The sequence below is a fragment of the Solanum verrucosum genome, unplaced genomic scaffold (genome assembly GCF_900185275.1).
Source record: "Solanum verrucosum unplaced genomic scaffold, falcon-dt-bn FXZP01000101.1, whole genome shotgun sequence".
Taxonomy (NCBI): Eukaryota; Viridiplantae; Streptophyta; class Magnoliopsida; order Solanales; family Solanaceae; genus Solanum; species Solanum verrucosum.
Genome location: NW_026020111.1, coordinates 2,232,100 through 2,255,463, shown reverse-complemented (window position 1 = coordinate 2,255,463; position 23,364 = coordinate 2,232,100). Strand labels below are relative to the sequence as shown.

The window sequence follows — 23,364 nt, the reverse complement described above, 5'->3', positions numbered from 1 at the left end:
AGGAAAATGTTTTCCTAGAAAATCTTTTCTTGGAAAAAAAATAAAAATTTGAAGTTGAAAATATTTTTTAAAAACAAATTTAAATTTTTTTCTTTTTGAAGGGGGTTGGGGGCTGATAGGGGGGTTGATGTGGGGGGGGGGGGCGAGGGTAGTGGGTGGGGGGTAAAAAAATAAAAAAATGAAATTAGAAATATATTTTAAAAACAATTTTAAATATTTTTTTGGGAAGGGGTGGGGGTAGGGGTGAGGGTGGGGTAAAAAAATTGAATTTAAAAACAAGCTTTATTTTTTTTTTTTTTTTTTTGGGGGGGGGGGTTGGCTGGGGGGTGGTTTCAGGGTAGGGACAAAATAAATTAATTTTTTCAACCAAAAAATAATTGTAATTTGAAATTGGAAGAGACTTTTGGAAAATGTTTTCCTTAAGTTTAGAAGGGAAGTCATTTTCCTTAAATTTGAGGAAAATAAGTTGATTTGGAAAATATTTTCCAAAACATTTAGCCCAACCAATGTTTTCCTTCATACCAAACACACCCTAAATGTCTTTTGTGGTCGTCTAAGCCAAAATTTCATATCCCTTTTCAGACCAACAAGAAGGGACCAAACATCTCTCATCTATGCTATGCAGGTGACATTATTTTGTTCTCTTTTAGGGAACCCGTCTATTGTCATTGCCATGATGATGAATAAGTCAGAGATTTATGAGAAATTTTGGTTTTCTGACTCATCCAAAGGCTTCAGATAATTAAGGCAGGAGCTACCAGATGCAATTGTTGTAATGACTATATATATATATACTAGTCTTTGGGAACGTGCGTTTCACATTTGTCCTTATTATTCTTATAGAATTTTTATATATTTAAAAAGTTGAGTTATAAAATAGATAATGTTGAAATACACAATATGGATTTTATTCATCAATAAAATTCATACAAGCAGGACAATGTATTTTCATAAAAAATATGTGAAACTACTTAAGATAATATAGTCTCTAATGATATGAATGTTGATAAATTTTTGCTGGAAAAAATTATAAATGCATGTAGATTGTCTTTAACGAAATTTGCAAAAACATGAAGAAGATTATTCATATTTTTAATGTTAATGATTTAATATCATTTATTATAATCTATTCAATTTAGAATGAATTGTTTTAATGGTATCGTGAGATAGAATCAGCGTTTGGACATGCGATTTTACACTGATTCCATCTCATGATTCCATATCATGAGAGGTGATACCATATTCTCCAAAAACCATGATATGGAATTACATGGTGATTCTATATCATGAGATATTTTAATACAATAATTGATCCATTAGTTTATATTTTGTTAAAACAACCCCATATTTATATCTACTAACCATTTGTTTCATATGTAAATAAAATTTATAATCACATCATTACTTTTTAAAATTTATTATTCTCACCGACATAAAATTTATTATTCTCACCAACATATAGTCACTTTAACTCACACCTCACGATTGTGAAACTTTTCAACATTCACTTGAAACAATTAACCGGCATGTTAAAATATAGTTGCCGAGGCAATTAGTAAGATAGCACCAACATTTATACAACCAAAAAATATGACTGGTGTACATTCCAAAATTTGACATAATACTCGATTTTGGCCTTGGTTTAAGGTAAAATTTCAATCACATTAATAAATTTATTTTATGGCCTTAATAAGTGCACATTTATATTTTATGTGTAAGTTATTAGTATTTAGTTACATATTTCCGCCACATGGTAACTTTAAATTACATCCTTAGAATAAATATTATTTATTTACACAAAACTGTCTTATTTACGTCACATATGCTTTTAGTAATTCTTAATAAAATGTTTTTTTGGTAGATAAATATTATGTTGTTGATGCTGGTTTCCAAAACACAAAAGGATTTTTAGTTCCATAGAAAGGACTACGCTATCATTTGCAAGATTATCGAGGAAGTGAAAGAGAGCCTCAAAATGTCAAAGAACTATTTAATTATAGGCATTCATCTCTGCGCAATGTGATTGAACGGACTTTTGGACCTTGGAAAAATAGATTTAGAATACTGAAAACAAGGCATGAACCATTATGATATTGATACACAAGTGAAAATTGTCATAACTTGTGCAGTGTTACATAATTATTTGCGAAAATACCAAAGTAGTGATGAAATATTTATGGTCTATGAACATGAAGATATAGTTGCGGAGGATATTGACCAACAAATGGCTCAAAGTAACAATGTTGGTTCGTCTTCTCGGTCACATGATCGAGAAATGCAAGTTCAACGTGAGGAAATTGTTTGTACTTTGTGGGAGGATTATATTAAAGACTAGTACACTACAATTTATGTTCAATTTTTTTATTAAATTAAAGTTAGATAAAATAATTACTTAAGTGAAGAACAAATAACTTTGTAATAATTTATTATGCGATTTTATAATTTTTTATTTATTTGATAAGATTGAATAAAAAATTGGGGCTATTTTAATAGTTTTACAACTTATGGAATTTTTTTGTTTATAAGAAAATATACAACACAAAAAATTCCATATCGCAAGTCCAAACAAACCTTCAATTTCATCTCATGATTTCATATCATAATACCATATCATGATTCCATATCATGATACCATATCGCATGGCCAAACGGGCCCTTAGTCTTCCACTAACTATTGCACAGATAGATGACATAGGGATAAAAAAAAAATGTTCTACGAACACTACTTTAACATCTGATTATTCATCCTCAAGTATGCATAGAAATTGTCGGTTTATCATCACAAGCCATCCTAAGTTATTTCAAAGAATGAATTAATAATAGACTAATTTTTCAGCAACAAATAAATTAGTAATTACCAAATAAAATGTAACATCACTATTTTATATGAGAAGAAAAATGAAAAAAAGAAGTAATTAATTGCATAGCATACCAAAAGAGAGAACATCTCTTACTATTTCATGTTAAATTTTATTATAAGTCATAATGAACCACTCTTGATAAAGATATTTTTTTCTCAACTAAACTTATCAAAGGGTTTTAGGACGAAATTATGTTGATCCTAGCACTCAAGGAATAACTCAATATTCAATCAAGTGAATCATTTAGCCTTCTTATAGCATGAGTGTCATCATATATATTATACTAATTCTAAAAATTATATAAATAAAACACCTAATTTTTTCAGAGAAACTACAATTCACGTAACCCATATTTTGGCCTTAAATTTGCTTCAACGTAGAAAAACATATATTGGATCGACATTTTCAATTCATCATCAAATGTAGTATTTTTCTTCAAACATCACCTTCACCTATAAATTTACAATAATATATGAAAGTCCAACGGGAAAATAGCAAAAATTGAGAAAGGCACAAAAGATTTAGAAAATGTGTAGATGAAGAAAAAAAAATCTGAATCGAGAAGAGAAAAGAAAATTAGATACTGCATGTGCTTACCTTCGTGGAGTGCATAGACATAAATGCACAAATGTTTACAAGAATGTTAAAAACTGATATATTGATGGTAATTTATAATATAAATATTTGATATTTAAAGTAGAGCAACTTTCACATATAGCAAACACAAAATTCATATTTGTATGCTATAACAAAGTTTGCATAATTGCGCTCCATAGCAAACATATATATGTATAATTCGTTATACATATACAAAAAAAAAACAGTTGTATAATTCGCTATACATATACAAAGAAAGCAGTTGTATAATTCGCTATACATATACAGAAGAAAGCAGTTGTATACAAAAGATCAATTGTATAATTTGTGTATGTATAAAACGAGAAAGAGAGAAAGGCAAAAGAAAACTGGGCAGGAAATATTTGTATTGTATAATTATAAGTGTATAGGACGAAGATATATGTATTTGCATGTGTTTATACAATTTTCTCTCGCTTTATACAAACAGAAGCGCAATTTATACATTTCGGTTATGTTTGTATAAGCGAGAGAGGCGATGGTGGCGAGCGAGATCTGGGAGAGGGAGAGAGGGGAACGAAAATATATGTATATGTACAATTTCCTCTCGCTTTATACAAACACAAACACATTTTATACATTTGTGTTTGTATAAAAGCGAGAGAGGCGAGCGAGACTACCACCAAACGAGAGTGGCGAGCGAGATTCCACCAGAGAGAGTGGCGAAAATAGCAATAGTTTGTTATAGGGTACAATTAATTCAAAGTATATTTATAGCATTTAATTTGAATTAATAGTTTGCTATTATGTACAATTATCCCTTTAAAGTATCCATAATGTAAAATATGAATAGACTTACAAGGAGCTGGAGGGAAATAAATTAATGAACCGTGACTTTTAAGAAACGTTTCATGAAGAAAATAAAAAGGTCTAAAATGTTGTTGTAATAACCACCATAAATGTATATGTAACCATTTTTGGGTATGCAATAATTGAAGAAAAAAGAAGGGAAAAATGGAGAAAAAATCTAAAAAATAAGCGAGGAAAAAATAGCATATTGTTTATGTCTAACGTATAGTCTATAGATGGATAGATTGAATTAGTTCCAGATTAATTGGCAAAGCAATTTTTTTTGGTTAATTACAATCATTTCATTTGCTAATTTCCAACAAAGAGTAATGAAAATTAATTAGTTAGTTAATTTATTATTATGATGATAAGTAATGTTCTTTTTCATTGTAATTTCTAATGAAAAAATGTTACAACTTCGAATGTACAAAAATAATTGCTCAAGTTTTACATCAATCAAAAAAACCAAAAGACCTAATAAAAGCTGAGAATTTCAATGGGTTAGCATTTATAAATTTTTAATATAAACTCTTTTTCTTCATTAAATATTTAATTAGTTAGACATTTTATAATATTTTAATTTAGAGTAGGGGTAAAATGGTAATCCAACTTTGTTCTTTGGAGCTTCCCACTTTTAATAATACTAGTATCTGGACACGTGCGTTGCACATGTACTCCATAATAATGAATATGAATTATTAAAAATCACTCAATTTCTTTTTAAATTGTATTTGAGTTACAACAAAAATATGAAAAATAAAATGACAAATGTGTATATTATATAGTTAACTCATACGAAGAAACTCTTTTGCATTTAGTCCTCCCCTTATTATAATTTCGATATATAAATTTTATATTTGTTTTCAAAAATAAAATATAGTAGCAAAAACAAACATAGAGACATACTACTTTATGATTAACTTCCTTAAAATGTCTCTCTTGTCTCATAGTATAGAGTAAAAATGTTGAAAGTAAATTAATAGCTACACATTTCAAGAAGATAAAATGTTTTAACATTAATTAGTAAAAGATGAAATTCTCCTTCTCATTAAGTAGAATGCAATTAATAAGTAATTCAAATTTATAACTAAGGAAATTTAATTAGAAGGAAATAACTAAAGAATTAAAGTGCAACAGTTGGTATTTAAATTTTGTCATTATATAATTAAAATATTAATATTTAATTAAATAAATCATATTTTAATTTAGTGGAGAGCTAAAATGACAATATTAATATTTTTACAATTAAAGTTTTGTTAAAATATATTTTATGTTTGTTGTTATAAATATAATAGGAGCAATATTTGGTCGGAGGTTAACAGATCTTCTAATTTCTTAAGCATTTTGGTGTAGCATTTTTTTTACTTTGGGATTTGGATCTCATGATAATTTTAATAAAAATTGTCTTAAAAATATAGATTTTATCCACAAGCACATATAAAAATAATTCTTTACAAATATTTAAAATTAAAGGTGCAAAAATGCATTATAATAATTTGAAATTAGAATAACTTGTAGGCGTTAATTGTCTGTTTTTACATGCCTTATAGGCTATTATGATGATTCTATTTGTTTTATTTTCTATAGGAAAAAATACATCCTTCGATCATATACATTCTTAAAATGAAATTACAAATACAAAGAAAAAAATATCACAGGAGCAAGCTTAGCATAAGGCTACCAATGAAAATAGAAAAATTCTAAGACAATCTTTTTTTATTGATAATGCAAATTGAAACAAAGCTATAGTAATAAACATTCAACCTTTGACCATAAAAAAAGAGTTAAAAATCTTGGAAGACAAGTTAACGGAAGTGACATTCAACTACATAAATGGAGGGGTCTTATCATAATTCTAATCTCGGCAAATAAGTAAAAAAAAGCAAATACATCAACCTCTGGTATTCTAGTAATTGAAGTGTTATTCATCCCTATAATCACATTATGCCTTATAATTTTGACACAAATCCTCTTGTCTTGAAATTTTCTTCACCTGATTAAAGCTTCTCTAGTCTTCGACACACAAAAATTGTATCACATAAAAATCTTTCTATGAAAATACTATTGAAAGATTTGTATTTATAGGAAAAAATATAGCTTTGGAATATGAAGATTCACTTACAAAATTGAAAGGTCGAGAGTTACAACAAATTAAATACAAATATTAATTAAGAACATAAATTAATTTGGAAGATGAAACACGTACAAGTATCTATTTAATTTACATACTTCAAATACAACTCTTTCACTTTTCCGAGGCATGACATACTTAATCACTTAGGTGAACTTGATTTAAATTTCAAAAGATACACGTTTTCATGAGGTCAAATACTACTACTATATTAAATTATTTACATTAACGAAGAGAAGTGGAAAAACCTTAGTTGATTTTCTTTCCGAATAAATGTAATACTATCTTATGATTATTTTATTTTTTAAGTTTTGACTTAATATCTCCTCAATTTTATAATATAATATAATATTAAGCTGAAAAGTGAAAAGGCTATCATTAGTAAATAGAATAAGATAAAATTTATAAAGAAGATAAAAAGACTACATGTATAAGAAGATTAAAAATTCTTTCAATTCAGTAGTAGATTAACATTAAAACATACAAATTATTATATTTAATAGGAGTAATTTACTTTATAATAAATGATTATTATCGTTTTATTTAATTAAGTATATATTTTATTATATTTTAATTTGGTGTAGGGGTAAAATGGTATTTCAACTTTTAATTTTGTGGGTTTTTTGTGTCTTATCTAAAAAGTTATGACCTTCCCGAGAAGTCACAACTCTTTGGAAAAGTCACAACTTATTGAAAAAGTCATAACTCTTTGGAAAAGTCATAATTCATCAAAAAATCACAACTCTTAGGAAAAAGTCACAACTTATCAAAAAAGTCACAACTCATCGAAGAAGTCACAACCTAAGTTAGGAATATTATAGTAATTTAACATTCAAGTTAGGAGTTCATGCTTTTAAGGTAATATAGAAATATAGATATAGATAGATGATATGTTATGATATGATGATATGATATGATATATATATATATATATATGATCCTTAGCATGTATATATATACAAAACCATAGAGTTACCATCAAATACTGATCGGTAGCTCGTATACAGATATACAAAAAAGGTCATCTTACCAAAAACTTGAACTTATCGTATCTGATCCTTAGACTTGGTAGCTGCCACTTATATTCAAATTATAGTCTCCTTTGGAGGATTGCAGCAAATTCTGATAAATGGAAAAGGAGATATAGGCAGGGTATGTTAACTCTGTAGCCTTCTTTGCAAGCACATCCGCTACTTGATTGGCCTCTCTGTAACAGTGAAAAATCTCTATAGTTAGGAAAAGATAACCTCATAGCAACTTTCAAGTTCCAAATAACAAGGAATTTAATACTACTGATTTTGTAACATTGATTCTTGGTATGGTCTTTGAAGTGACATACTCACAGTAGAGATGAGATCTTCCAGATACATACTGATTTTTGTCACCATATTTACACGACGCATATTATCATTCAAAAACATTTAATCAAATTACCTTATTGGCATGACTTTCGTAAGAAAGAACTGTAGTTAAGACAAGTTTAAACTGACCTCAAGATTCTTCCTTTCTAGCAAGGTTAACTTCTACGTTTGCCAACACCAATCAGCATACAACTAAATCTACATAATAATCGGGGTTCAATTTATTACATCAAATATACAACTAATAGCAAACATGGCAAGAAGAACATATGAGTTACCTAGTGTAAACATTATGTCATACCTTCTATTTTATAATTATTTCTTCCATTTAACTAAGTCTCAAATGATCCTATATAAATATCCAACGACTTTTTCTCCTTAAACATGGATTTAAATTCATCTATGATAAATCGGATATGTGTTTAGGGGTGTCAAATGAGTGTGTTGAGTCAAATTTGGAGGGGTCAAAATAAATCGTGTTGAGTTAATAAATGAGTTGGTTATTAATCCGCCCAAATGTTATTAATTGGGCTGAAACACATTGAGTCAAAATGGGCTAAACAATGGGTAGTCCAACCCGCCCAACTCTTACTAATGTTATTCATGTATCAATTTGATCTATATATCAGCCAAACTTTTAGATGGGCTGAATTAGACCGATCAAAATGAGTTGAGTTAATAATTGACTCTAATGAATATATTTAGAATATCAGGGCTGTTCTGACTTAGAATAGTCCAATCAGTCCGGCCCATTACAAAATGGACATATCCTTGCAATATAGTAGAAAGGCCCTTAGAACTGTACGAGATGGAAATAACATAAGTTTGGTGGAGCAAGGCTCCTTATGGCACAAACAAAGTGAACACTGATGGGAGTTTCTCACAAAAATATGAGCAAACATAGTATATGTGGATTTGTTAGAGATAGTCAAGGTGATTTAATCATGGTTTTCTCTATTTCAGTTCAATGTAGCAGTAGCAATATCGCTAAATGAAGCTACTGCAGCAGAGTTTGGAGTGAAAGGGTGTTGTCTCAATGGAAATACTTAGAACTTGACTAAATGCACAACCAACACGGTGACAAAGGACGACACTTTCTACTTGAAGCTTAACCAGATTGTGGACAAAATCATTAACTATATGAAGAGGGCTGGAATCCAAATCACTCACTGCTACAGAGAAGGAAACCAAGTAGCAGATTTTCTTGTTGCCTTTTTCATTTTTAAGGACATAGGTAGACACTAATGTGCCAACAAAACAAATACTAGTGTGCCTACTATAACCAAACATGGAAAATGAACAACTACAAATCATAGAGACAAAGTGAGTTGGTAGAAGAGAAATGGAGGAGGAGGAGACATAGGTTTGTCTGAAGTATGTCAACGCAAGTTACAAGTTAAATATTTTTTGAAAAAAACAAAAAAATCTATAGCATTAAAAGCGCGGGGAAACTGATCACGTCATTAATTTTTTACGTATAATGTAACAAACTAGAATTCTCAACACAAATACTCGAGTACTGTATAATCACTCATAACCAAATTACAACACCAACACTTAAACTATTGATTTAGGAAACTACATCTAGAATGGAGGATGAGAAACTTAGACTCTAGAAAGTGTTAAGAATTCATCATCAACTTAGTTAATATCTATGACATGCCAGAGAAGTATCTAGAATATTCAAAGTTGTAAAGAAATGAAAGGATATATCTAGAATGATTGTTCCTCAGAGAAAGTGTAGAAATATTCTAGAAGGGATAGTTGGAGGAACATTCTAGAGTAGAATAGTACATATCCTTCACTAGATCCTTCCCTTAATCACCACCTATAAATAAAGATGGCCATTTGAGTTGTAGCCAAGAAAGAAGGAAGGTAAGCAAGCAAGTAAGGAGTGTGTACACAAGACAAGAGTGGGTGCTCAACCTAGACCCCAAGTAAATATATTGTTGGGCTATCTAATTCTTGAGCCTCTTCGTGGTTTAGCCCTAGGCCCAACAACTTGGCTAGCGTATGGGCTATCCGTGTTCACAACATATAATTCCATCCCCACATGGATACTATTTATATACTATTCCATCTACACATGGATACTATTTATATACTACTCCACTAGATTAAACCAACAAAATCAGGAAGGCATGATATTGTGACATGACAAAGAACAAAAACAATAGAGAAAACCAAACAGAATAAAAATGGAGAAAACCAAACAAATGAGAAGTCTCAAATAAGTGTATCAATATAAATGATAATTGAAACAACACATATCTCACAGTCTTGAGATTTTCAAAAGTCACAAAGAAAGGAATGCATCATCCTTCGAAACCATCAATTGTCTAAGTTTTAAAATCTCCAAAACAAACAAACAAACAACATGAAATTAAACCATCATAAATCAGAGCAATCCAATGCTGCTTTGATTTTTAGAATTATGCTGCTCAAAAGGCAATGAACAGAAGCCACTACCTCCATTTGTTGCTGCTGGGAGGTTGAATTATTATGACCACAAATCAATATTTGAAAAGCCACTATCAAAATTGACCCATTTTGTGCATTTGTAGTACTGTCCCTATCCGAGGAGAGGCGACCGTCGGGACTTATGATTATACTTGAGGGTAGGGGTGGCAAATGGTTGGATTGGATCGAATTTGGATGGATTGAATATAGATTGAGCAAAAATGGTTTGGATTACAATCCACCCAAATAAAATATGGGTAAATATGAATTTGGTCAAATATGGTTTGGGTAAAATGGTTCAAACCCATCTAAAAAAATCTGTTTTTTTAAAAAAAAAAGAAATTACCCCCTCCACCGAGCACCCCCACCCCCCCCCCCCCCCACCTTCCACCAACCTACCCCTAATTTTTTTTAAAAAAAATTACCCCCTCCCACCGGGCACCCCCACCCCCCACCTTCCACCAATCCACCCCTAAATTTTTTTGTTATCCAAAAACACAAAAAAAAATTTACCCCCTCCCCAACACCTTCCATCAACCTACCCGTATTTTTTCAGAAATTTTATTTTTACCCCCTCCCCCCAGGAACCCCTACCCCCCACTCCCCCACATTCCACCAACCGACCCCTAATCTTTTTTTTGTTTTCCAAAAACAAAAAAAAGACACTATTTTTTCCAAATAAAAAAAAATTACCCTCTCTCCCGGGCACACCCCACCCCCAAAGGCGCCCCCCTTCCACCAACCTACCCTTCAAATATTTTTTGTTTTCCAAAAACAAAAAAAAAAATTGTTTTTTCAATTAAGTTTGAAAATTAATATTTTTATTTTTATTTTTTTAGCACAATTAAGAATTTTGAGTGGAAGTGAAAACTAAGTGATCTATTATGGATCAATATGGACACCCGTATTTAACCCATTTTGACCATATTTGTAGAGACTCTTAAAATAGCTTGAAACCCATACTTAGCCAATTAAAATATGAGTGATCCAAGTCTTTAAATATGGGCAAAATGGACTCATTTCATTAATATGGGTTGAAATTGCCACCCCTACTTGGGGTAAAATGGGAACTTTTGTTGCATCACTTCCTTTGACAATTGAAGTGACTTTTGGTAACTCTATGGGTGCATAGACTAAAAATGCTCCCATTCTATCAATGTTTGTCTCTTGGAGCACTAACAATTCCTTTTGCATATAAGGCTGCATATACATTACAACAATTAAGAAATACTAGTGGAAGTACTAAAAGAGAAAATGTGTAGAAGATTTTCAAATTATCAATGTATATAAATTAAATGCAACAAAAGATAGTCTTTGTTTTTGTGTGTGTTTTTATTGTTAACTGACTACAAGTCAAAAGTGAAATTGTACCATAGAAAATGCCTTTTGATTCAATAATCAAAGATTAAAAGACCTAAAGGATGAAAATATACAATTAGAAACTTTGATATTTCTATATGTGAAAAAAAAATGAATGCAATCATAAATAATAATATTTGATTCTTAAAAAATGTCATTATTACTTAAGCAGAAAATAGCAAACGATAAATAAATAAATATGAAAAATACTTGAATGATTATGATACTGTTTCCTGGAAAAGTTCTTGTTAGTACTCGAGCTAACTCAACCACATTATTCCCACCGGTCAAAATATCCCACTGGAAAAAATCAAATGATAAACATTATCATAATTTAATTGTCAAATTTAAGTTTGTGAGATGAATATTGTATAAAATCATATAATGAATGTTGAAGATAAAGGAAACTGAATATATGGAACAAGTTAAACAACCTGGTCCCATCAATGTGTACAACGGAGTTAGAATCACACTAGGATTGTTGAAGATAAAGAAAACTGAAGATATGGAAGGGGTTAAACAACCTGGTCCAATCAACGTGTACAACGGAGTTAGAGTCACACTAGGATTAGACTACTTAATTATATTGACTAGGCTGCTACTTCTTGTACTAGCAGAAGTCGACTAGGATTAGATTATTTATAATTGCATTATTATTATAGTAGTAATATGTATTGTAGTAGGACTATAAGTATAACTAACTTAGGACTCTACAATTCTTTCCGTGTATAAGAAGCATGTACTCAAAATTTTTTAATCATCAATACAATCCTTTATTTCTCTAATCCTAGACGTGAGAATTCTACATGGTATCAGAGCTTCAAAGCTCTTCCACTCTCTGAGTATTGATAAAAAAAACCACACTTTCAACTGCAATGATACCCTCTACCAACACTACCAACTCATTGCCGCTTGCTCTATTAAAATTAAACCAACAAACTACCTCATATGGAGGAAACAAATATCTCAATTGATTCAGGTGATGAGACTAACCTATCTATCACAGAGAATGAACGTACTAAAAATAGTTGTTCCACTGGACAGACTGTTGGAAAACTTGTAGCCGTTGAGAAGGATGCAAAAGATAGTGGTAACGTTTGATGACTGTGAGGAGAAAGATGTGTTGCTAAGGAGTTGGATCTTAGGCACCTTGACAAAAGAAAGCATGTACCTAATTGTGAGCTGCTCAACTGCTAAGGAGATGTGGAGATGCTTGAAAGAAACTTAGCTTCAGGCAATAAAAGATAAGGAGTTTCAGCTTAAACAACAACTACAAAGTGTTATGCTAGGAACCAAAAAGATTGATGGATACATCAAGGAATTCAAAACCATATGTGATGGACTTGCATCCATTCACAAACCTGTGGATGAAGATAGAAAAGTAATTAATATTTCTAGAGGTTTAGGTCTCAAATACAAGACTTTCAGGACTCTCATGTTAGGTAAGACACCAATCCCACCCTTAATCAATTTGTTAATGCTCTCATGGGTTTTAATATAAGGGAAGATGAAGAAGAGGTGCCACAACAAAACCATAACATGGTATTCACTTCCCAAAGAGGCAGGGGAAGGGGAAACAACAACTTCAACTCCAGAGAAAGAAATTTCAAGTCTGATGGATAGGGAACACGTTCTCAGAATAGTCAATATGGACTAAGTTCTCCGAACAATCAAAGTTTCCCAAGTAAAATATGGAGAGGAACAATACTCAGTCATGTCAAAATTGTAGTAGGAATAATCATATTGCTCTTAAGTATTTTTACTGACGGGACTATTCGTTTCAATCTGAAGGCGAACTACCACTAGCAACGACTTGACATCACATTCATACTGAAGCATTGACAAAAATAGTTTTTTGCTAGGTTTTTAAAGCTAGCTAGGAGTAACCGTTCCTTCACTCTCTAGCTTGAGGGGAAGTTTTGAAGATAAAGAAAACTGAAGATATGGAACAAGTTAAACAACCTGGTCCAATCAACGTGTACAATGAAGTTAGACTCACACTAGAATTAGGCTACTTAATTATATCGACTAGGCTGCTACTTCTTGTACTAGCAGAAGTTGAATAGGATTAGATTACGTCTAAGATTATATTACAACTAGCATTCGGTTATTTATAATTGCATTATATTTATAGTAGTAATAGATATTGCAGTAGGAATCTTAGTAAAGCTAACTTAGGACTCTACAAATTCTCTCCCTATATAAGGAGCATGTACTCAACAATTTTAATCATCAATACAATCCTTGATTTCTCTAATCCTAGATGCGAAAATTCTACAATTAAAACAATATATGTACAATTAATGCCAAGACTAGCAAAACATGTACATAATATAACTGGGAACATAATATTTGCAAATCAATCAAATTCAGGATTTTAACTTGATAGTTTACAAAATTCTTGCCATTGAACTCATTCTATTTTTTATTTTAAAATTATGATATTTGTTGAAATATTTGAAAGTTTCACATAAAAATCTATACAGGGATTGAAAAAAAGTCGATTTCTATATGAGTATTGTTAGGGGTCATTTGGTTAACAAGTTATATAGGGATTGAAAATGTAAAAGTTACTTTTTTTATCAGATGTTTGGCTCATTGCATTAAAAATTGAATATCCAGTGCAAAGATATGTACAATCATTACCTTTTTATGACAATCATTCCTAGCCCTATAACAATATTTCACCTATAATATACTATAACAACAACATCATGTGTAATCCCATAAAGTAGAGTCAGGAGAGGATAGAATATACACAAACCTTAGCACATCGTCAGAAGTCCTATGCAGATGTGAAGAGAAGGGACTTAGAGTTTTAGATCGATGATTGATTTTTCCTGAAAGTGTCACCTATGAAGAGGGTGATGATATTTGGCAAGAAAGGGAGGCGCAGTCCGAGATATGTAGGTCCTTACAAAATCCTGAAAAGGCTAGGTAATATGGCTTATGAGTTGGAGTTGCCAACAGAACTAGCAGGGGTTCATCTAGTCTTTCACATTTCCTTATTAAACAAGTGTGTGGGTGATCCAACATCAATAGTACATTAGAGAGTGTGGTTGTGAAGGATAGCCTCACTTTTGAAGAAGTGCCAGTTGAGATTCTAGACCGCCAGGTTCGTAGGTTGAGAAATAAAGAAGTCGCTTCAGTGAAGGTTTTGTAGAGGAGTCAGTCCATAGAGGGAGCTACTTGGGAAACAGAAGCAGCCATGATGGCCAAGTATCCTCATCTCTTTCCTTCCGATTCCATTTCAGCTTCAGGTAATAGTTCCTCTCCATTCTCTCAGTTTACTCTAGCGTAAATTCAGTCTCAGTAACTTGTTCCTCCAATTGTTCTTGCATTTCAACATATTTGCATGTTCTTGGAACTCAGTTCGGTTATATAACATTTTTTAGTACTTAGTGGTAGGGATTGCAGCCCCTTCCCTCCATACTCAGCTAGTTAAGACTTTATTCGAAGACGAATGTTCCCAAGGGGGGATATTGTAACACCTCAGAACTGAACATCATAAATTTTGGTGAACCACAGAAGGGTTCACGGACCATGAAAGGAACCACAGTCCGTCGACCTGCTCGTGGTTCACACCCACCTAGAAGTGGTGGACCACGGAGCTCTTCACGGTCCGTGGACCACCACACGCCGTGGGAAGGCTCGTGAAAGCAAGGCATAACCACCCGAGCTTAGGCATCAAACCACAGATCCTACCACAGGATGTGGTCTCGATGACGGGCCATGGATTGGTCCATCGTCTTGAGCCAGCAGAGCCCTAGCCCTAAGTGAAGAACCACAGTGGCCTTCACGGTCCGTGGTGCTTCACACAGTCAGTGAAGTGGACCATAGAGGGAGTACCCAGGAACCAATAGACTCTGGCCAGCAACCACGACCCACTTGACGAGTCGTGGTCCCTTTGACGGTCCGTCAGTAGCTCCATGATCGGCCTTCATCAACTTTTAAATCAGGGTCGTTTTGGTTTTTCCCCCTATGTATTGGGCATGTAAACTACGTTGTTTAATACTTAAACTACGTCGTTTTACTCAGTTTAAGCCTAGTATTATAGTCAGGACCTACCCAAAATCATTATTCACCAATATTCATCGAAATTAGTGCTAAAAAGAAGAGGAAAGTTGACCAGCCTCTCAAGAACAAGCAGAAGGTTTTAATCAAGTTCCAGACCCGAAATCGAAGGATTTCTCCGTAGATTTCTTCACCATGTATGTGTGATTTCACTAGTGGATTCCTTTCGTCCACTAGGTCCCTAGAATTCAGTCAGATTCTTGATTGTCTATATCTTGTTTAGACCTAGAATTTCAAAACCTTAGAAATTATTGTGATTTAGCTGTTGGAGTATCCTAAATCGAAATAGCTTGTTTTCTTGGAAAGTATGCTTATTTCCTTATATGTAACTCATAACCCTAGTTTGTGTTGATTCTCTTAGTTCATGAATTACACTTTCTAGGTCAGTTAAATAGATAATCATGCTCCAGACTACGAATGTTACATTACTTGTTTATACATGTTGTATTCTCAGATTTGCATGTATGTATTTTGAGCTATTCAGTATTTCAGTTACATTTCAGTCATATACATATTCAGTTGGGAGTAGACTTAGCACCGAGTTGGACTAGGGTTCAGCGTACCCTCATAGTCCCAAAACTACGTGCCCTCATAGGAGTATAAGTTCCCTCAGTTGGGCATCAGATTTAGTGATCACGCCAGTCATTCCTTTATACCCCTAGCAAGGTATATTGGGTCCTCTCGATAGGGCGTATACATCAGACTCTGTATTATCTCACGTGGTTTTATGTCGGTTAATAGTAGCTCCCACAGTCAGACTCTAGTGCATTTGACTAGGTTTTCAATTTACATTCCAGTATTCAATCTCAGCATGTTATGTTCTTGATTAGTATTTGGTCATTGCATTTAGCTCAGTTTTTAGTTATAATTCAATATTTATATTCTGTTCAGATTATATCATTGCTCAGTTATGCATTGTTCAACTATTATCTATATCCCATGCTCAATACATTCCAAATACTCACGCATACTCTGCGCTACATCCTTTCATGATGTAGGTTCAGGTACTCAGCATCTAGATCATGGATAGATCGATTCTCATTTAGCAGCTTCAGTGGTGAGTCCTTATACTTTGAGGACAACATCCATGCGTTTCATTTTTAGTCTTTTATTCAGTTTTGTTAGAGTTAGCTTGAGGGCATGTCCCAATAACTCTATTCAGTTAGAGGCTTTTCAGACATACTAATAGAATCAACTCGACTTATTGAGTTATCGTTCAGTATTATTAAACTCTTAGGAGTCGTTTGGTTTGAATACAAGTTATGTTGGGATTAGTTATGCTGGGATTAGTTATGCTTGGATTAATTTTTATTGCTTGTTTGTTTGTCATATTCAAACTTATATTCATTGCATAATTTCTAAGAATAAGTTGTTTGTTTACAAAAATACCCTTTACCCTATTTAGTTTTTTTTTACATTTTCTTTGCAAGTTCAGTTATTCATTCTTAAAAATAAAATTTTACATCTTATTTAGCTTAAATATTTTTGGGTGTGCATTTCCATCATTATGCCATGGGTTTTTTAAATTGAACTTTCATCTTCTTTAACTTAAAAATAAAACTTCCATCTTGTTTAGCTTTAAATAAAAATTCCATCTTTTTAGCTTAAAAATAAAACTTTCATCTTAATTATTTAGTTTAAAATTAAAATCTTCATCTTATTTAGCTTAAAAATAAAACTTCCATTTCAAGTTTAACAAAAGTAAAATAAATTTTATTATTAAAGTTATCTACATTTTAATTGATATATAAAATATAACTTTTAAGTGAGTAATAAACTATTTAATAAAAAATATGCAATTTAGTAGTGTAGTGAACATTTTGAGAGAAATTAAAATATAAATAAACTGAACATAAGAATTAGGCAAGTAAATTCAACTTATATTATATTCATAAATACAAATTGTATTTATAAAATGTAATTTTTTAAAATAAATATATATTATCATAAGAGCAATGGATAATTAAGGTTGTGAATGTTATTATAAATATTGTTAAAAATTATGTTAATATACATGAATGTAAAGTGGTGTATAAAAGTGGGGTTTAAGAAGGGTATTTTTGTTATTTTACCTACCCAATCCCAGGATAAGTTATCTTGGGATTGTTATTCAATCCCAAGGGAGGGATAACTTATCCCATGACTAACTGTTAATCCTGGGATAAGTTATCCCACCCTTGGAAACCAAACAACAGATTAAAAGCCACTTAAATATTATCCCTCGATAAAATCCTCTTGTCCATCACACCAAACGACCCCTTAGTATGTTTATTATATTGAGACTAGTTGGGTATTCCTTACTTCCAGTTATCTATTGTTTTTGCTTCCGCATAGTACTTGTTTCATTATGTAACTTTTGTAGTATGCTTATGATATGCCAGACACAGGGTTAGCTTGGGGTCACTCGTGATCCTAGGTCCCGTGTTATGTCAAGGGGGTAGCCTTGGAGCGTGACAATAGGAGGATGCAAATGACTTCGAAAGTTCTTCAAAGTGGATTTTATTAGCCATCATTGTATCAATATGCCAATTCCCTTGTCAAAACTTGTATGTAAAGTTAATGACATGGGGAGTGTCCTGAAATCATGAATTTCCTCTTCCTCTCATTCTTGAGGTAGAATTGTTTGACGTGTGGGATATTGATTTCATGGGTCCGTTTGTGAGCTCGTATGGTAACAACTATATTTTTGTGGTTGTAGACTATGTATCTAAGTGGGTAGATGTAGTGGCCTTACCTACGAATGAAGAGATGAGTGTAATCCAATTCCTCAAAAAATGCATTTTCACAAGATTCAGAACTCATGAGCTATCATTAGTGATGGAGGTTCCTATTTCTAAAATAAAATGTTTGAGACTGTAACATCTCGCAAATTGAAAGAACTAGAAAGAGTGATTTTTGGAAATTATAAAAATCTGGAAAATTGGGTAAGTTAGGTTTGAGTTTTTGGTCAACTTCAAACGACCATAACTCCTATCCCAGGATGAGTTAGGTGTGTTTACAGATATCGTAGAAAAGATTTTGGAATAATATTTCCAACGCCGCCGAGTTTGCACGATTCCGAGTTCGTAAGAGTGAGTTATACCCAGTGGAAGTTGGGTTGTTCAAATAAGGAAAGTCCAATCCAGATTTTAGAAGGGCATTATGGTCTTTTCACCACCCAGTTTAGTTAATTCATTTTTAGCAATTAAATTGGGTTCTAAACTGAATTGGTTCAGTTTAGACAATTGGAAATTTACGCTAGGGTTTTTGGAGAAAGAATGCAAGAGGAGAAAGAACAAAGTTCGTCGTTCTTGAAGGTTTAGCTTGTGGATTTCGACAAGGGTTGATCCCTAAGGTGGTATGTGAGGCTTTCATAACGTTGGGTTCGTTCACCCACGTGCCAAACATATTTATTTCAACGTAAATTCGTCCTAAAAGAGTTTGAAAGTTGATGTTCTTGATATGTATCCTTGAATTTGATATTGTTCTTGAATTGGGCTGAAATTGAGAAGTTTTTGAGATCATTAAGTCAAATTATTGAGTTGGTTGAAGTTAGGTTCTTAGGTACATTTGCTGGGTATCTGTATCTAAAAGGAATTTGGGAAAATAAACCGAGTTTGGGCAAATTAGGGCTGTAAAACGAAGAAGAAATTTAGTCGGGCAAATCTGGGCACTGGCTCGGTGTCACGGACTTGCTCTTCAAATTTGGAAAAAATCCTTTCGCGGAGCGGAGCGGTCACGAATCATTCTGCCTCAAAAAGTATTTTCATGACTAAAATTTAAATACCTCTCCGCGTCGCGGACCGATCCTCAGACAGTGATTTTAAAAAAAATCTTTTCTCATGTTTATCTATCTAAAATCATTCTTAAGCATCATGAGATATTTACTAACACAAATCACAATCCTTGAATCCATAATTCAATTCAAAGAAAGTTAAGAGTCAAGTCAAGAGAAGTTAAGAGTCAAGTCTAGAAGTTAAGTAGCAAGTCAAGAGAGGTTTATAAAGTTTTCAAAAGTCTTTTACAAACGTTTTAACTTTGTTTTAAGACTTAAGTTTCAAGTTAAGCAAAGAGTAAAGAGTTGAGTTCATTTCTCAAAAAGCTATAAGGGAACTAAGTATTCCCAAGAGTTTAAAATGTTTTCACATTTGGACAAGAAAGGAAAACCCCGATTTCTAAGATAGCTTTTAAGCTAAAGTTTTGAGTAATTATCTCAAACCAAAGAAAGAAGTTTGATTTTTAAATCATATGAGCTAAGTATATTTTGGGAGTAGTATTGAGCACCGATATGGGGATGCGAGTTCATATTAACTTAAGTCTCCATAAATCATGTAGTCATCATGGGTAGTAAAGAATCATACTTTTTAGATGACTCTTTAAGATGCTTTTAGCATAGACTAGTGGATCCACTTAGTTATGCGTTCTATATGACGGTAAAGTATAGGATACTTCTGGCAGCATGGGCAAGACGTTGTATCACCACTTAGGCTCATAGTGGTGGTTGTCGGTTAGAGAAACTCCCACTGAAACTATATTACTTTATTATATGAGTAAGGTTGAGTTTGTTATTGCATTTTCTTTAACGAACTAAGTTGTTTTCTACTATTTTAAAAGCTTTCTATATATTGCATGTGTTTTATTGCTTTATATTGAGTTAAGTTATCCAGGAGTTGAGTAAAGCCAAGGTATTTGTTTCTTTCATATTCTTTTCAAGCTTAAGTTATGTTTAGCATTCTAACTCGCATAATGGTACATTCAATGTACTGATGCCAGCTGGCCTGCATTTTATTATGATGCAGACGCAGGTAACCATGATCATCACCAGCGCCTCGTTGATCCAGTTGAGCACTCAAAGTCAGTTGGTTAGACTCCTTGCATTCCGTAGGACTCCTTTTACTTTGCTTTCAGTATTTCATTGTTAGGATGATCGGGTGTCTTATCCGGGCATCCCTTTTTGTTTTAGAGGCTTCATAGACATTCAGACCGTTAGTAGTTTAGTTGTCTTTACATTATTATTTCTTATGTTAAGACTTGAGCTGCCACTTTGGCAGTGAATGTTATTATAATACATTCTAAGTTATATTTTAAGCAGTTCAGTTTACTTGATCTAAAAGTATTTATCTTGAGTAAAGTGTTCCGCTGAGTAAGTAAGCCACGCCAAGGGTTCGCTTGGGGCTAGCAATGGTTGTCGAGTGACAGTCCCGCCCAGGGTGTAGGTTCGGGGAGTGACAAACTTGGTATCAGAGCACAGAGTTCAAGATTCCTAGGGAGTCTATGAAGTTGTGTCTCTGGAGTCCTAGTTAGCGGTGTGAAGTGCGCCTTATCTATAATTTGGAAGCTGGAGCATTTAGGAATTCCTTCACTTCTTTCATACTCATTTCGTGTGATAGAGTGTATCTCTATAAAAGTCTCTTTCTAACTCGTGCTTATGCGTAACCGATTTTGAGCTATCCTATGGTCGCGAGTTCCTTCATGAGGTGATTCTTTCCTTGTTAGTTAAGAGAAACAATGAGATTGTTGCTGACATGAGGAGCAGGATGAGTCTATTCGTAGTTGGGTTGACTCGTCTGTCAAATAAGGAAAGTAAGGCAACCATGCTAATAGGTTACATAGGCATAGCAAGGCTGATGATCCATGTGCAACAAGTTGAGAAGAACCAGCTGAAGGATAGAGAAGAGTTTGAGAATAAGAGGGCTAAGACATCAGGGAATGAATCCGGGCAGCAAAAGAGCAATGCGAACCGATCTTCTTTCCTACATAAGCAGAAAGGACCTGCTTCATCATCTGCTAGTACACTTGTACTAAGGAACAAATGTGAGTACAATAGTAAGAATTCTCAGAACTTCAGAGCTAGACCTGCGCATTCGCAAGGTAGTAAGGCATAAGGGGGTACTAAGACTCCTGCATGTGCTAAGTGTCGTAGGAGCCACTCAAGGGTGTGTCGTGATGACTCCACTAGTTGCTTCAAGTGTGGACAGAACGGTCATTTTATGAGAGAGTGTCCTAAGAGAAGACAGAGTAGTGGTAATGGGGGCAATAGAGCCCAGTCTTCTTCAGTTGCTCCACTAGATAGAGTTGCATCTAGATGAGCTACTTCAAGGGCATGTAGAGAAGGAAACCATCTTTATGTTATCACTAGTCACCGAGAGCAATAGGATTAGCCAGATGTTGTCACTGGTATGATCCAAGTCTTCAATTTTGATGTTTTTCCAAAGCAACTTCTTGAGCCCTTCAGTGTTTCTACACCAGCTGGTGAGTCTATTCTAGCAGAAAGAGTCTATCGTGATTGTTCCATTTTTGTCAATCACAATAGTACCATGGCTGATTTAATTGAGTTAGACATGGTAGATTTTGATGTCATTCTAGGTATGGACTGGTTTCATGCCTGCTATGCATCAATCGATTATAGAACTCGAGTAGTCAAGTTCTAGTTTCCAATGAACCAGTTATAGAGTTGAAGAGCAGTTCAGCAGTACCTAAAGGTCATTTTATTTCGTACCTTAAGGCAAGAAAGTTAGTTTCCAAAAGGTGTGTCTATCACTTAGTCTGAGTTACTGACTCTAGTGTTGAGATACCTCCTATTCAGTTAGTTTCAGTAGTAAGAGAGTTTCCAGAAGTTTTTCCAGATGATCTACTTGGAGTCCCTCCTAAGAGAGAGATAGACTTCGGTATAGAAATTCTTCCATATACTCGTCCCATATCTATTCCACCATATAGAATGGCACCAGTAGGGATAAAAGAGTTAAAAGATCAGTTGAAAGATCTTTTAGAGAAAGGTTTCATTCGACCAATTATCTCACCATGGGGAGCTTTAGTCCCATTTGTGAGAAAGAAAGATGGTTCCCTTAGGATGTGTATAGATTACCGTTAGTTGAACAAGGTTACCATCAAGAACAAGTATCCTCTTCCGAGAATTAATGATCTTTTCGATCAACTTCAGGGTGCTTCTTGTTTTCCTAAGATTGACCTCAGATCTGGCTTCCATCAATTGGAAGTAAGGGAATATGATATTCCCAAGACAACATTCAGGACCCGTTATGGTCATTATGAGTTTCTGGTCATGTTCTTTGGTTTGATCAATGTGCCTGCAACATTCATGGACCTTATGAATAGAGTTTTCAAACCTTGTTTAGATATGTTTGTTATCGTCTTCATTGATGACATTCTAATCTATTCGAGGAATGAGGAAGATCATGCTAGCCATCTCAGAATAGTTCTTCAGACTTTGAAAGATACATAGTTGTATACTAAGTTCTCTAAATGAGAGTTTTGGCTTGAGTCTGTGGCATTCTTGGGCCACATAGTTTCCGATGATGGAATTAAAGTTGATACTCAGAAGATATAGGCAGTGCAGAATTGGCCTAGACCCACATCTCCAACTGATATTAGGAGTTTCTTGGGGTTGGCTGAACATTATATAAGGTTTGTCGAGGGATTTTCATCTATTTTATCTCCTTTGACCAAGTTGACTAAAAAAACAGTGAAGTTTCAATGGCCTGAAGCTTGTGAGAAATTTTTTCAGGAATTGAAAAAGAGGTTGACTACTGCCCCAGTGTTGACCTTACCAGAGGGTACGCAAGGCTTTGCTGTCAATTGTGATGCGTTAAGGGTTAGTTTGGGTTGTGTGTTAATGCAGAATGACAAAGTTATAGCTTATGCCTCCAGATAGTTTAAAGTTCATGAGAAGGATTATCCAACCCATGATCTAGAATTG

General features: G+C 33.4%; 1 protein-coding gene across 1 annotated transcript in view; it reads right to left on the bottom strand.

Moving 5' to 3' along the window:
- The window catches only part of LOC125825438 (uncharacterized), a 1,130,247-nt gene that overhangs the window by 211,763 nt on the left and 895,120 nt on the right, over positions 1 to 23,364 (bottom strand). The gene's annotated exons all lie outside the window — the stretch shown is intronic.